The sequence below is a fragment of the Eulemur rufifrons genome, chromosome 15 (genome assembly GCF_041146395.1).
Source record: "Eulemur rufifrons isolate Redbay chromosome 15, OSU_ERuf_1, whole genome shotgun sequence".
NCBI classification, from domain to species: domain Eukaryota; kingdom Metazoa; phylum Chordata; class Mammalia; order Primates; family Lemuridae; genus Eulemur; species Eulemur rufifrons.
In genome coordinates this window covers 20,917,501-20,933,700 of record NC_090997.1, presented here as the reverse complement: position 1 = coordinate 20,933,700, position 16,200 = coordinate 20,917,501, and positions in this window count along the sequence as shown.

The window sequence follows — 16,200 nt, the reverse complement described above, 5'->3', positions numbered from 1 at the left end:
ACAGAGACAGGGCACACATAAAATAAAGATAAACACAGTTACCACAGCATACTGGCAGGAAGTATGTCAGAGACTTTGTAGCAGGATGGTAGCATTTGATCAAGAAAATCTTTTGGAAAAGAGAAATTCTGAGAAAACGACAAGAAGGCATTTATGGTTTAGAAAAGGGCAAAAAGTCACATCCAACCAGTCACAACCTTATCAGGTATGGAAGCCAAGTGTGTTCAGGGCATGGTTTGAGCAACAGACAAATGTAGTGAGAATGAAAAGGTAAGGGCCATAAAGGAAAGAGGGAGCAGTGGAAGCCAGCCCGGACTGTGAGAATGTCTGTGACCCAGGGGAACACCAGAGCATCCCGTAAAGATGGCCATCTCGAGCTGCAATGGCCTCTCCCAACATGGCCATGGAAAGGCTCTGCCCGGTCCACAGGGTGATTGTGTGCAAACCCAGAAAGGCTTTTCTGATTCGGACAGAGACCTTTCCTTCTGAGAAGGAAGCCAGGGTGTGAGTTCAGAAACTGACTTGGCAGAGCTGGGCATTTCAACATGCAGCTTTTACATTGAGACTCTCAGAACAAAAAGGATCTGAGTTACTTTGGGGATTGGGGTGGACGTAGGAATTCACTTTGTTTTCTTTTACTTTTCAGAATTTTTTGTTATTGTTTCATGTTTTTGCTCTTTCTCTAGTTTGCTTCGTTAAAACCACAACCTAAAAACCTAGAGATCCTCCCAACCTGACGGCGTAATCAGAACTTATCTCACTTATAAACATTCCTAGCACTTTTTTGAGTCCCTGGGTCCTTCCAATTAGTTTACTTCTGAAGTATCTTTACAATCATCTTCACTTCCAGGGGGGTTCTCCGATTCAGATCGTCATTAGCTCACACTGTAACCATCACTTGCACCGGTTTCCTAACCGATACACTGTTTCTGGCTCTCTTCCCCACCCTATCCCAGTATGTCTTTCACCCGGCAGAGTCATCTAAACCACAGATCTGATTACTTTCACTGATAAAGTCCAAATGCCCAGCACAGAGTTACAATCTGGCCCAACACCTCCTTCCGTCTCTGGCCAGCCCTCCTCACCCTTCCTTCTAGGCACAAGAGAGTTGCCGTTTCTCAAATGTGTCGAGCATTTTCATTTCGCCACAGCTTTACTTACAGAGTTCCCTCTGCCTGTAGTACCTTCATCCTCACATCCCAACCTCTGATCAGCACTCTTTAGAGACTCCTCAACACCAGCCTACATGTCCCTTCTTCCGTGACATCTCGACTCTTTCACACAAAATAAATCTTCGTTCCAGTCTGCTCCCAAAACGCTTGGCTTTGCAATTCTCTCTTTATTGCAGTTCTTACTGCTTTTGTCTTTATTTAACACTGTCACTATGTCGTTTGTTTAAGTAGTCTTTTGTAAGACTATAAGATCCTTGAAGGTAGAAATGGAGTTACACAATGAACACATTAAGATACATTACCTCAAACTGCTTACCATTTTCTCATGTGTCTCAATCCTCTCTTTCCATTCAGGTTGTAAACTTTTTGAGGAGTTAAATACTTTTGTTCCTCGCTACCGTCGGATCTCCAGCCATCACTATTATGATGAGCCTCAATTGTCCTGTCATCCGAGAAAGGATGGATGAGATTACCCGATGGGTCCCATATCTAGGTCTAACATTTGATAATTCTAAGAGCAAGCAGCAGCAACCCAAGAAATATTTCACACTGATTTCACAAGGACTGCTTAGCAGTATTTCTACTTAGGAATTGAATAGTAATTATCTCTTTTAACAGGAAAGAGGAATGGAAGCAATGAAGATCCTCCTTCCTGTATGCTGATATTTATTGGCAATCTACCATGTGCTCGACACTGATCTAGGCACAGGGGTACAGTAGAGAACAAAATCACAAAAATATGTCATATAGATTGTCTAAAATTTAAATTTAAATTAAAAAAAAATCACACGATGTCTCTGCTGTCATGGAGCTTACAACCTAGCTAGGGAGACAGACAACAGACAAAGACATAGATGGCATGGTCGGGTAGGACAGAGCTAGGAACCAAATACCGCACCAGCACTGCTTCCACTAACAACAACAGAAATGGTAATATAAAGCTGGGGAAAGAGCAAGAGTGCCGAGAGGCGATGCTGTTTTATGATAGAAATGGCCATCAGGAGAGGCCTCACTAAGAAAATACAGACATGGCAGGAAGAGCTGCCTGCCAGGCAGTCCCTAAGGCCATTCTCATTGCTGTCGTGGGAGGAAGACAGATACTGCAGTGAAGTTAGACCCCAGTGTTTGCCACGGACAGGTATGCTTGATTGTTTAACCAATGAAGGAAAAGAGCTTAAGAAGATAAAGAAATAGATGAATGGGTAAACAAATTATGGTATAGTCACAAAATAGAATGTTATATAGTCACCAAAAATGGCATTTTAGAGAGTATATTTTAACCTGAGAAAATGTTGACTCAATAAAATATTGAGTGACAAACTATATGTATGTATAATATCATTTACATTAAAATTATAATTATGTATTTATGTGTACAGAAAGTATACTAAAAGGTTTAAGCACTCTCTTCTTTTCCACTTTTATTGAGGTACAGCTGATATACAAAAAACTGAACATAGTTATCCAAGCATGGTGGTATACACCTGTAGTCCCAGCTACTCGGGGGGCTGAGGCAGGAGGATTGCTTGAACACAGGAGTTTGAGTATACAGTGAGCTATGATCGTGCCACTGTACTCTAGCCTGGGCGACAGAGTGAGACCCTGCCTCCAATAAATAAATAAATAAAATTGAACATAATTAAAGTCTACAATTTGGTGACTTTGGACATATGTATACACTCATGTTACCATCATTACGATCAAGGTAATGAATATATCTATCGCCTCCAAAATTTCCTTGTGCCCCTTTGGGTTTTTTGGTTTTTGCTTTTTGTTTGGTATATGTGTGTGTATGCATGTGTGTGAGTGTGCGTGTATGTGTTAAGAACACTTAACTTAAGATCTACCCTTTTAACAAATTTTTAACTGCACAGACTGTATTGTTTGTTAACCGCAGGCACTGTTGTACAGCACATCTCTGGAACTTACTCATCTTGTATAACTGTAACTTTATACACAATGAACAACAACTCCACATATCCTCCTCCCCATCCCCCGGTGACTGCCATTCTATTGCCTATTTCTCTAGGTCTGAATATTTCAGATGCCTTAATAAGAGGAATTTGTGTCCTTCTGTGCCTGGCTTATTTTACTTAGCATAATGTCTTCTAGGTCCATCCCTATTGTCACAAATGGTAATGTTTCACTCTTTTTCAAGTCTGAACAATATTTCATCGTATGTATATGCCACATTTTCTTTATCGATTCATCCGTTGATGAACATTTATATATTTTCATATCTTGGATATTTGAATAATGCTGCAATGAACGTTGGAGTGAAAACATCTTTCGAGCTCCTTATTTCAAATCTTTTGGATATATATACCCAGGGTTGCTGGATCAAATGGTAATTTTATTTTTAACTTTTTGAAGAACACTGTGATATTATGATTTTTACATATATATATATTTTCATCCCTGCTTCCTGGCTCGTAACTCTCATAGGCCTTGTTGAAATGTTGGGGCAATCAAGGCCTCAGGAGCAGCCTCAGAAAACAGAATCTCTCTCTCTGATCTTCTGCCCTCCCTTCACCTGCCCAAGGAAGGACTCCAATCTTCCCCTGCATTTCTGATTGAGGATCTTAAGACGGGGTTCTGGGCCCTACCATGGAGGTAGAAATGCTGCACAGAGAGGCCAAGAAGAATCTGAAAAGACAGGCCTTGCTGGGTTTCCCACCCAGTCTATTGATATCAGATCATGCCCTTTTTGTCCAATCACATTTCTACACAGTTGACCATGTTTCAGTCATGCCTATCCAATGAAGTCTCCATTAAAGGCCTAGGAGGACTGGGTTCAGAGAGCTTCTGGATAGCTGAATATGTTGGAGGGTCCCAGAGGGTGGCACACCAAGGGAGGGCATGGAAGCTCTGCACCCCTTTCCCCATATCTCACCCTATGCATCTCTTTATCTGAATTCTTTGTAATGTCCTTTATAATAAACTGGTAAATGTAACTGCGTGTTCCCCTGAGTTCTGTGAGCTGCTGTAGCAAATTAATCCAGCCCAAAGAGGGGGTTATGGGACCCTCAACTTGAAGCTGGTCAATCAGAAGTTCTGGAGGCCTGGACTTGGGACTGGTGTCTGACGGGGGAGGGGCAGCCTTGCAGAACTGAGCCCTCAACCTATATGATCTGATGCTATCTCTAGGTAGATAACATCAGAATTGAATTGGAGGACACCCAGCTGTCCATTGCAGAACTGATTACATGCTTGGTGGTTGATGGGTGTGGTGTGAGAACAGAGGAAAAACATAATTTGAGTTGGTTTTTCCACAAACAAACCTCCACATTCTTTTCCACAGTAGCTGCACCTTTTTTTTTTTTCACACCAATAGTGCACAGGGGTTCCAATTTCTCCACAACCTCACCAACACTTGTTATCTTCTGTTTTTTGATAAGTCACCCTAACAAATGGTAAGTGATATCTCATTGTGATTTTGATTTGCATTTCCCTGATGATTATCAACGTTGATAATCTTTTCATATAGTCTTTGGCCATTGGTGTGTCTTATTTGGAGAACATCATAAAATATTAACAGTGGTTGTCTCTAGTTGGTGGAATCACAGATGAATTTTATTTTCCTCCCTACATTTTTGAAAATATTTTTAACCATTTCTATCTTATGTTTTTTCATTTTACTTTTTATTTTCATTTTAAAATAATATGTGTGCCTAAAAGATAATTCAAACAGTATAGATGTCCATAAGGTAAAAAGTAAAGATCTCCCCTACCTTTACCCACCAGTTTCTTTCCTCAGACATTTCATGCTAAAAATGTCTTTCAATGGGTTTTTCTATATACTTAGAGAATTTTTTAATGCATGCAAAAGCACATATTAATATAATATTATCTTTTCCTCCCACAATTAGAATCATAACATATACCATTATACTATCTGGTTTTTAAAAATGTATTTTAAAAAGGCTTAACTATATTCCCATGTCAGAATATAGATACCTCATTCCTTTTCAACCACTAGGCAGAATTTTCTTGTTTGGATGTTCTATAATTTATCTAAACAGATTGCTTCAGTACCAGCAAGGTGGCTCATACCTGTGGTCCTAGAACTTTGGGAGGCTGAGGCAGGATAATTGCTTGAGGCCAGGAGTTGGAGACCACCAGAGCAACATAGCAAGACCCCATGTCTAAAAGAATTAGAAAAAGATTAGCCGGGCATAGTGGCACATGCCTGTAGTCCCAGCTACTGGGGAGGGTGAGGCAAGAGGATCGCTTGAGCCCAGGAGTTTGAGGTTGCAGTGAGTTAGGATGACACCACTCACTGCACTCTAGCACGAACAACAGAGCAAGACCCTGTCTCAAAAACAGACACACAAACAAAAACAAACAGATTTTAATATCTCTTTTATTGAAGTGTAATAAATACTGGTTGTCATTATTTAAGCAATAAAAAAATCAATGCTAAAACAACCCTTGTACATACATACATATCTTTTCTTATGAATACATATGTGTAGTTACATACATATTTAACTTTGCACACTGTGAATTATCTGTAGGATAAATTTTTTAAAGTGGAAATATGGGATCAATTGTATTTTGATAGGTATTGCCAAATTGCTCTTTAAAATTTTCACATAATTAACCTTTACCACAGTAGGCACTGTTTCCAACTCCCTTATTACCATAGAGTACTATTAAACTTTTTAATCAATCGGGTGGTTTTGAAATTTCCTATTAGCATTTTGTTACTGTGTAGGTGTAGAATTGGCATTGTGACAATTACAAAAGACAGAGTATGCACAATTTAACATCTCCAACAGAATTTAAGGTTTTCATCATATAGGACAGATGTATTTCTTATTATTGTGGTTAGTGCTGTGGTTAGACAAAAGGGATCGTTCCTTCCATTACACTTTTTAAGTTTATATTTTTATATATTAATTTTGATCCTAGCCACTGTTCTGAATGTTTCTATTATTTCTAGTCATTTTTTTAGTTAATTCTCTTGGAATAAAACTGTATTATCTGCAAATAATGATAATTTTGCCTCCTCTATTCCAAAATCTATACCTCTCATTTCTGTCTGTCATTAATTCATTCAACAAATAGTTGAGTTCCTATTGTGTGCCAGGAATCTAAGCCCTGAATCTAATAGCTCTGAGTACTATTTTCAGAACTGTGTTCACTGTAGGGTGCAATAATATACATCCTTGTCTTTTTCAATTAATTTTCATGGGAAAATTAGTGTTCTTGTATACGATTATTAAATACGATAGTAGTATTTGCTTTGAAATATACATATTTTGTCAAGGGAAGAATATTAATCTGCTCCTATTTTACTATGAGAACTTTTATCAAAAATAAATGTTGAATTTTGTCAAAAACACCTTTTTACCATTTATTAGGATGATCATAATAGGTTTTTTATTTTGGGGGGGGACAGAGTCTTACTCCGTTGTCCTGAGTAGAATGCTGTAGCATCAGCCTAGCTCACTGCAACCTCAAACTCCTGGGGCTCAAGCGATCCTCCTGCCTCAGCCTCCCGAGTAGCTGGGCCTACAGGTGTCCACTACCACACTCTGCTAATTTTTCTATTTTTTGTACAGACTGAGTCTCACTCTTGTTCAGTTTCATCTCAAACTCCTGGCCTCAAGCGATCCTCCTGCCTTGGCCTCCCAAAGTGCTAGGATTACAGGCATGACCCACCATACCCAGCCCATAATAGCTTTTTTAAATTTATTCATATTGCTGATTATATAACATTAATCCCATTTCAAAACTATTTTTTCATTTTTGCAAAAAAACTTGCTCTGTTGAAATGTGCTGCTGGATTCTATTTACCAATACTTCAAATTCCATTAAAATTTAATATAGTAGTCCTTTATTCTATTTGCTAATATTTTATTCAGAAATTAAGCATAAGTGAAACTTGTTTGTAGTGTTTTAAAATTATTTTAATGCTCAAAAAACCATGTACTCCCTGCAACTGAGAGACACATCAATTTTTTATTTTTGTGCCTACAGAATCCTGAATTGAGAAAGAAACAAGAATAACAGCAGGAGAAGGTTCACAGCCTCTACTTTAAATCTTCGCCGGATGTTGCTTTATGAGGACGTCAATGAATCTGAGCATGGTAAAATAGCCTAGCGGCTGGGCCCTAGCCTTTGATTTGCCCAGATGTAAGGGCTAATCACCAAGAAGTAATGCACAATGTTTAAAGCTTAAGAGGACATGTTTTTAGAGCATGTGTTTGCAGTCAAGCAGACCTGAGTTCATGCTTTGGCTCTTCCATTACTGGCCCCATAACTTTGGAAAAACCATTGACCTGTCTGTGTTCTACAAATGGGAATTATCACTCTTAACTACCTTATAAGGTTATGATGAAGATGAAATAAGACAACATATTGAAATGGTTAATGTAGTACCCAGTATGTTGGACATGGTTAATCAATTTAGCTATTATAATTGATTAGATTGTTATTGCCACTGTTCTTTCAGAACCTTCTAAATTTAAGGTAAAGATCTCTGAAGTCCATATACTGTAGAGGCTCCTAAACTGAAAAGCTTATGCCCTCAGGCTGGGCACAGTGGCTCAAGCCTGTAATCTTAGCACTCTGGGAGGCTGAGGAGGGACGATCACTTGAGGTCAGGAGTTGGAAATGAGACTTAAACTGTCTGTACTAAAAATAGAAAAAATTAGCCAGGCCGTGGTGATACGTGCCTGTAGTCCCAGCTACTTGAGAGGCTGAGGCAGGAGGATCACTTGAACCTAGCTAGGCTGATACCACACCACTCTAGCCTGGGCAACAGAGAGAGACTCTGTCTCAAAAAAAAAAAAAAAAAACAGTTTATGCCCTCATCCTCTGGCCAACTTTGGTTAACCATACATCGAGCAGTGGGTCACAACTTCAGTAGGGTGTTCTAGCTCAGAAAGTTTACAAATTTAGAAAATATTGATATTTACTATGCTCTCCTACAGCATCTTCCTTTGTCAGAAGTTGCAGTACTTTGGAGCCAATATTATACCATCAAACAAAAGTGACTACAGCAAGAAAAAAAATTTTTAAACACAAACATTTCTGCCTAAATTAACTAGGAAAGTGCGTAATGCCTACAATAGGCAATTCAATCGGCATGGGTATGAATTTGGCAAGGGTGGCAGGTGGCATCATAAGTCAGTCTCTGCCAACCAGGCTGTTCTCTAAGGGAGTGAGACAAATATGGGGTCATTTCTGAATTTTCAGAATTGTCTTTAATTATTGACTCACCTTGTTTAGTGAATTCCACTGAGATTGGTGAAGCTCAGAAATATTATTTCTTTCTTTCCAGCCGACCCTGATAAGAACCTATCCTAGTGCCCATTTAGTTATGGTTTCTGGAAACAAAATCACAAAATTGAGGTTCCAGGTCTGGGCTCCACTGAATTGTCATGAACAAAGTTCTAAGAAAAGAAAAAATGTGGAGGAGATGGTGGCTGATTCTGTCTCCTAATTTCCAACTGCCTCAATGTACTAGTCTCCACCTGTAACTGCAGCCAGCCGTGAGTCCTGCAGACCATCATCGGGTCATGAGTTTTTATAAATATGGCTGCAGCAACTGGAGATTCTGCGCATTTGACCAAATGATAATAAATTCTCTGAAAATCATTTTTAAGGACTGCATAGACTATTGTATGAATATGTTTAATGGAATGGCTCCAAGTCAGATCCAAGTCTTACAAAACTCAGTTTCTGGAAGAACCGAGGATTGCTATATTCTATTCTATCTTGCATAAGAGTAAACAACTTATACATTAGGCTGTTAAAATGAAAACATACCCACTGGGATAATCTAATCAGAATTGGAAAAGTGGTGTCATTGCCCCTGCTGGGCATTTATGAAATGTGGATAAAGGTTCCACATTGCCCTGACACAAAGGTTCTTGTGTCTGGTAAACATGTAACAAAGGGAAACAAGATAAGTCCAGAGCTAAACAGATTACAAAATGATGTGTTGTTCAAGACACAAAATTTGCTAAGCAAAATTAAAGTAAAAAACTAGGAATACATATATGTTTATATATGCCTAAAAACTAATACATATATAGTGTTTTCATAAACAAAAGAAAAAAGGCAGATAAAATAAAACATTAACAGTGCGTCATGGCCGGGCGCAGTGGCTCACACCTGTAATCCTAGCACTCTGGGAGACCGAGGCAGGTGGATCGTTTGAGCTCAGGAGTTTGAGACCAGCCTGAGCAAGAGCAAGACCCCATCTCTACTAAAAATAGAAAGAAATTAGTTGGACAACTAAAAATATATTTAAAAAATTAGCCGGGCATGGTGGCGCATGCCTGTAGTCCCAGCTACTTGGGAGGCTGAGGCAGTAGGATTGCTTGAGCCCAGGAGTTTGAGGTTGCTGTGAGCTAGGCTGATGCCACGGCACTCACTCTAGCCCGGGCAACAGAGTGAGACTCTGTCTCAAAAAAAAAAAAAAAGTGCGTCATGATACGACGGGTAAGTTTGGGTTATTTTCTTCAAGCTTTGGTATTTTTAAATTTTCTACAATTAATCTATATTACTTTTATAAAACAGAAACATAAAAAATAGGATTTTTAAAAAACTAAATAGACTCTCAACACAAATATCTGGAGTCAGTGCACATTTAAAAGCACACTTAAAATCAACGCTCTCTGTTAAGAAGACCTGATTATAATTCTTAGCTGAGTTCACCTCTAGTATCCCATCTGGATTGGGGCAGAGGCTTTGGCTGAGAGATGCTGGGATGTCTGCGCACATTGAAAATGCTTACTCGTCCACTCTTTTAAGAGAACGCAGAACTGCACCACCTGATTTGTCTCACTCTGTGATCAATGATCAATGCACCATTGGAAGCCATCCTCACTATTATGAAATAAAGCCTCACAGTTAATAAAATAAAACAAAGTGTACTCTTTACAACAAAGAGAAAAGGCAAATAGAATCATGGAAAGTACTCCTAACTTTTTTTATTTTGGAGATAGTATCTCATTCCATTGCCTAGGTTGGAGTGCAGTGTCGAGATCACAACTCACTGCAACCTCAAACTCCTGGGTTCAAGTGAAAAGATCCTCACATCTCAGCCTCCCAAGTAGCTTGGACTACAGGTGTGCACCACCAGGTCTGGCTAATTTTTCTATTTTTTGTAAAGATAGTTGTCTTGCTATATTGCCCAGGCTGGTCTCAAACTCCTGGCCTCAAGTGATCCTCTCACCCTGACCTCCCAAAATGTTAAGTTACAGGTGTGAGCCACCTCGCCTGGCCTAACTTTTGAATCTAGAAATGTGAAAAAATATTGCCCAGCTGAAAGACAGGAAGCCACTAATTATGCAAAGAAAAGGGGAAACTACAAAAAAGAATGAGGAGGAGAGGAGAAGGAGAAGACACATGGGTTGAAACTTACTTTCCTGGTCAGAAAAAGCAGAAGTTGATGTGATACTTGACTCTCAGGCTGAAGTCTTTCCCTTCCTTGAGGCAACGGTTCGATATTTTAAGGAAAAATACAAAATAATGCTACACTGGACTCAACAAAGCATTAACTTCCAGAGACACTTAGGCATGTTGAAGAAGTTAGATACCAACGGGTTTGCAGTACAACCTGGCTATCACGTATTGCTTACTGGAAGAACATACTACTTGATGGTTTGGAAGAAAATGCTCATTTGTTCTCATCAAACAAACTCAAGAGAGTAGCACTGAAAAATTCGTGAGTTTCAAAAGAGGTTTGTTCAGGTGCTTACGAGGTTCAATGCAGTGCATAAAGAAGCCGCTGTCGTTATTCTTGTTGCCTGGGAACTGAGCCGCTCACCCAGAACCTAGGCTGTGGTCTTTTATTCAGCGTGTTCAGGAGTAGAATCAAGAGATTGCCAAAGTATGCACAGCTCGAGTCTATAATTATAGTCCTACAGTAAGTTGAAACATCCCAAATCATCTTTGCCAGCCCCTTTTTCTTTGCTGTTTATAGGCATGGATTTTCACTTATGTGTCTTGTGCCATCCCCTGAGAAGGAATTAATTCACTGAGATTTGTGTCATATATCCACTACACTTGGGTGCACACAGTCAACTTCTATTAGAAGTTTCTGCATTTGATTACTTTAATAGATTTTTTTTGAAAAAAATATTGTTCTACAAATATAAAAAGTTGTTTTTATATCCTATCCTGTTCTAGCCATTACCACTTACTTGCCCCTAAAGGACTATAATCTTTTCTTTTCCTTCTTCAGGTCTTGATGCCTCCTATATCTCTCTTATATCATACAGTATTTTACCTTTTATTATTGCTTGTGTTTGTATTTACTTCCTTCATAGTGCTAAAAGCCACGTAAGGGAGGATTTCTTACTCATCTTTGTATAATTTCTAACACTTAGCAAGTGGTAGGGACACTGGAAAGAGGTGTTGAGTTGAATTAAATATAATTACTTGCTATAAATGATATGAATTATGCTGTCCTAGATAATTGGTACAAAATGTTCAAATTATAATCATTATATCACTCACATCCATGAATCAAAAGCCTCCTCATTGCCCTACATTTTTAATAACTCATATCACCAACGATCTCCGAGATATCTCTTTATCGCCTTCAGTAATTCTCTCCTTCATCCCATCAGCCAAGTTCTGCTGTTCCTACTTCTGCTGCGTCTCTTCCTCTCTTCCCATTCCTCCTGTCTTGCTATATGTTGGTTATTGCATAACAGGCTGTGTAAGACCCTCCTAATTTGTCTTGCCCCGTCTGGTGCATCCTTCTCACCACTGCCATGGTAACCTGCCTAAACACAGTTAAGTTCTTATCTGTTTTCTTTCCCAAAAACCTCAAACACTCTCAGTTATCCAAAATCTAAATGGCTTCTCCCAAGGCCCTCTACTCTGGTCTCAGCCTAAATCTCTGGCCTCACCTCCAGCAAATGGCTCCACAAGCCCTACACTCTGGCCACATGGGTCATTCACCAGCTCCCAACATTTTACACACTTTCATCCCTCTATATCTTTGCCTATACAGTTCCCTAAAATTTCAAAAATTCTATAAGAAGTTCAGATTTATGTAGAGTCAAGATTAGCAGAAAGAGGTAAAAGGGACATACCTGAAACTTCTTCAGCTATTAGAAGTCATGCATCTCTTTAGCAATAAGAGTACAGAAGAACTAAAGCTAGAAGCAGAGACAATCTCAACATTACCCCTATGATATAGTATATCATATAGGTATCTAACTCCCGGAAAGTAAAAAGGGATTATATGTTTTGACTCTGGAAGAGCAGAGGATTTTTTTGTTTTGTTCTCTGGTCTCCCAAGTTCTTTTTTTTTTTTTTTTTGAGACAGAGTCTCACTTTGTTGCCCAGGCTAGAGTGAGTGCCGTGGCGTCAGCCTAGCTCACAGCAACCTCAAACTCCTGGGCTCAAGCAATCCTCCTGCCTCAGCCTCCCGAGTAGCTGGGACTACAGGCATGCGCCACTATGCCCAGCTAATTTTTTCTATATATATTTTTAGTTGTCCATATAATTTCTTTCTATTTTTAGTAGAGACGGGGTCTCGCTCTTGCTCAGGCTGGTCTCGAACTCCTGACCTCGAGCGATCCACCCGCCTCGGCCTCCCAGAGTGCTAGGATTACAGGCGTGAGCCACCGCGCCCGGCCTGGTCTCCCAAGTTCTTGAAAAGTGCCTGCCACATAGTGGAAACTAAATAAATATCTATTGCATAAAGAAAACTATCATGAGGCATATTCCATTGGGAAGAAACTGAGGTCAAGGTGCTTTTAATGGAGGCCCACTCTGTTCCTGGCAGCACATGAACACTGGAGGCAGCAATAGGCATAAGGAAGCCATGTCCTACCCCCGAGGAGCTTGCGGTCCAGTCCAGTGCAGGAAACCAATACACAAGGATTATTTGCAATAACTCAGGTGAGGAATCCTTGATGCCAGGACTAGGTTTCCTCAACTGTAAAGGAAGACAGTAGAAATCCTCTATGGTCCCTTGTTCTGCCTTGTTTTAAACATGCCATTTACATTTCCCAGATGAATGTTCCCAGAAGCCCAGGCTATACTCTCTCATCCTTGTATTCCCTACAATATCTGGTGCAGTACCTTGCAACTAATTGTTGCTTATTACGGGTTTTGAACTGAATTAATCGGACCACAATTGCCTACTTTTTAAGATAGAAATAAACTTAGAGATAAAGAAGAAAAGCTTGCTGTACATTATATTAAGAAAATGTGCCTCCAGTAAATAGATAACTAGAGTATGATGTAAGGCAGAAATCCTCCCACATTCAGACAATTACTAGCTGCTGGCCGGGCGCGGTGGCTCACGCCTGTAATCCTAGCACTCTGGGAGACCGAGGCGGGTGGATCGCTCGAGGTCAGGAGTTCGAGACCAGCCTGAACAAGAGTGAGACCCCCGTCTCTACTAAAAAATAGAAAGAAATTATATGGACAACTAAAATATATATATACAAAAAAAAAATTAGCCGGGCATGGTGGCACATGCCTGTAGTCCCAGCTATTTGGGAGGCTGAGGCAGGAGGATTGCTTGAGCCCAGGAGTTTGAGGTTGCTGTGAGCTAGGCTGATGCCACGGCACTCACTCTAGCCCGGGCAACAAAGCGAGACTCTGTCTCAAAAAAAAAAAAAAATTACTAGCTGCTTTGGGCAAATTGTTTAGTAATCACAAGCCTTGGTTTTCTCATAAATATGATGGGAATAATCATACCTCCCTACAGAGTAGAGAGAACCTCATCAGATAATGAATGTGAAATGGCTAAATATAAAGAACATTCACTAACATTAGTTGATGCCACGGTATTACCACCAATCAGTTCTTCGTGGGTGGTAGGTAGATTCACTCCATACTTTCATGTCTTCTTTCCCAATTTGGTTAGTCAATCAGATAGAGTATGGAAAAATTTATTTTTTTTCACTTTCCTAAATTTAAACTATTGGCTGTCTCATATCTACAATTTAAAATGTAGCTACAATCAGGTTTACTATTGGTAGAAATATTTGTTGCTTAATTAATCAAGGAAAAGAATATAAGAAAGTCAGGAAAGTATATAAGGATTCTGCCTACTTTTTGTTCTTTCTATTTAGAAAAAAAATGACATAACAAAAAATAAGGAAATTATCCAAAGAAGAAAAAAAATATGCTCATAAAGGTATTCATTGAAATATTGTTTACAACAGTGGAAAATAATGACTTTCCTGTTCAGCAGTAAAGGTACTTTTAAGGCTCCTACTGTCCTTGAATCTCGGGCTTTACCTTTGGTAAAGCAGAATGACTTATTTAATGGAGGTTCTTGACTTTACCCCTAGTTTGTTTTGTTTTGTTTTGTTGGGACAGAGTCTCTCTCTGTTGCCTGGACTAGAGTGTGGTGGCATCAACCTAGGTCACAGCAATTTCAAACTCCTGGGTTCAAGTAATCCTCTTGCCTCAGCTTCCAGAGTAACTGGGACTACAGGTGCATGCCACCACACCCCGCTAATTCTTTTTTTCTATTTTTAGTTGCTCGGCTAATTTTTTTTACATTTTTTTAGTAGAGACGGGGTCTTGTTCTTGCTCAGGCTGGTCTTGAACTTGTGACCTCAAGAGATCCCCCTGCCTTGGCCTCCCAGAGTGCTAGAATTACAGGTATGAGCCCCCGTGCTCAGCCAACCCAGAGTATTTTTGATTCAGTAGGTTTGGTTCAAGGCCTAGAAATTTACATTGTGCACCAATGGCTTAAGCAATGGCTATGGTACAATTATTTAATGGACATTTTTAAAAAGTAATGTAGAAACATGGAAAAATGTTATAATTAATATTAAGTTTAAAAAGCAGAAACAAAATTGCACAATTGTGTAAAAGATATATATTCAAGTGGACAAGAAAAGTACAGGATAGGTATTTTTTTAAAAACCTTTGATTTATTAATATAAAACATTGATAGTGAATTATCTTCCTTTAGTTTTGATGACCGTATGCTATAATGTTGCTTAGATGATTTTTAAAATCTGTATTTGTTCAGACCAAAGAACAGGTGAATTTAGCATTTTATGTACACTTTAGAAAAAAACAAGCAGCCAATAGTTGTGGTTTCTACCCTTCCCATAAAAGCTTCTAATTAATGTTAGTGAATAAATATGTGGCTTTAGGAAAATAGCTTAGCTTTGTTAATAGACAAGAAAGGAGACAAGACATAAGACAGAACCATAATTAATCTCTCTCGTTAAAAACAAACAAACAAAAACAACTACAGCAACCACTACCACGAATTTAGAAACTAGAAATGTTCACATGATGACAATTTAGGGTACAGATGTTACACCCACACACATATAATGCCATTGTGACTCTCTCAGAACCAGCCAAAAGATGAAAAAACTTTGACATCTATCTGGCCTAGGTGTTCCTAGATTAAAAACATTTGGGCATCCTTTAATCCCTTAGCAGCGTTAGCTGAAATGCATTCCCTGGCATCACAGATATGAAAAAAATAAATCAAGAAGCTTGCCAATTTATAAAACACTGATTTGTAACAGTCTTCTGTTTGGAGCCAAATCTTAATAGCTAATCTCGGACAATCAAAGCGAGTACTTCTTCTCCATGCCTCATTCATTTCCCTGGGAAACTATGCAATGCTCATGTTTCTTATTAAAGTGGGAGGTGGCAGATGCCAGAATCATTAGCAGGTTGAGTTAAACCAATTGTTACTAAGAGATTCAGGCTAAAGTGGACCCTCTCTTTTTTTCAGATAACGACCTCTAATTCCTACTTTGTTAAGAACAAATATAGCCATAGAATGCCTTAGAGATAGGGGAGCACAGAAATAGATTTCTTCTCAGGCTGACAAAAGGAAGAAATTTTAACTCAATTACTTGTGATATCTAGAAACACAATGCAAAGTCCTGCCCATGATCAAGCCATCACAATAGAAACTACAGAGAAAGTCCCATCAAAGACACTATTTAATCATCCAGGGAGAGGATGTAGGAATTTAGATGGTATTAAAAATATACTTCTCCCATCCTAAATCAGCAAAAATGCTGTCAAGAGATGGGTGCAGGGACTGGCTTTTGAA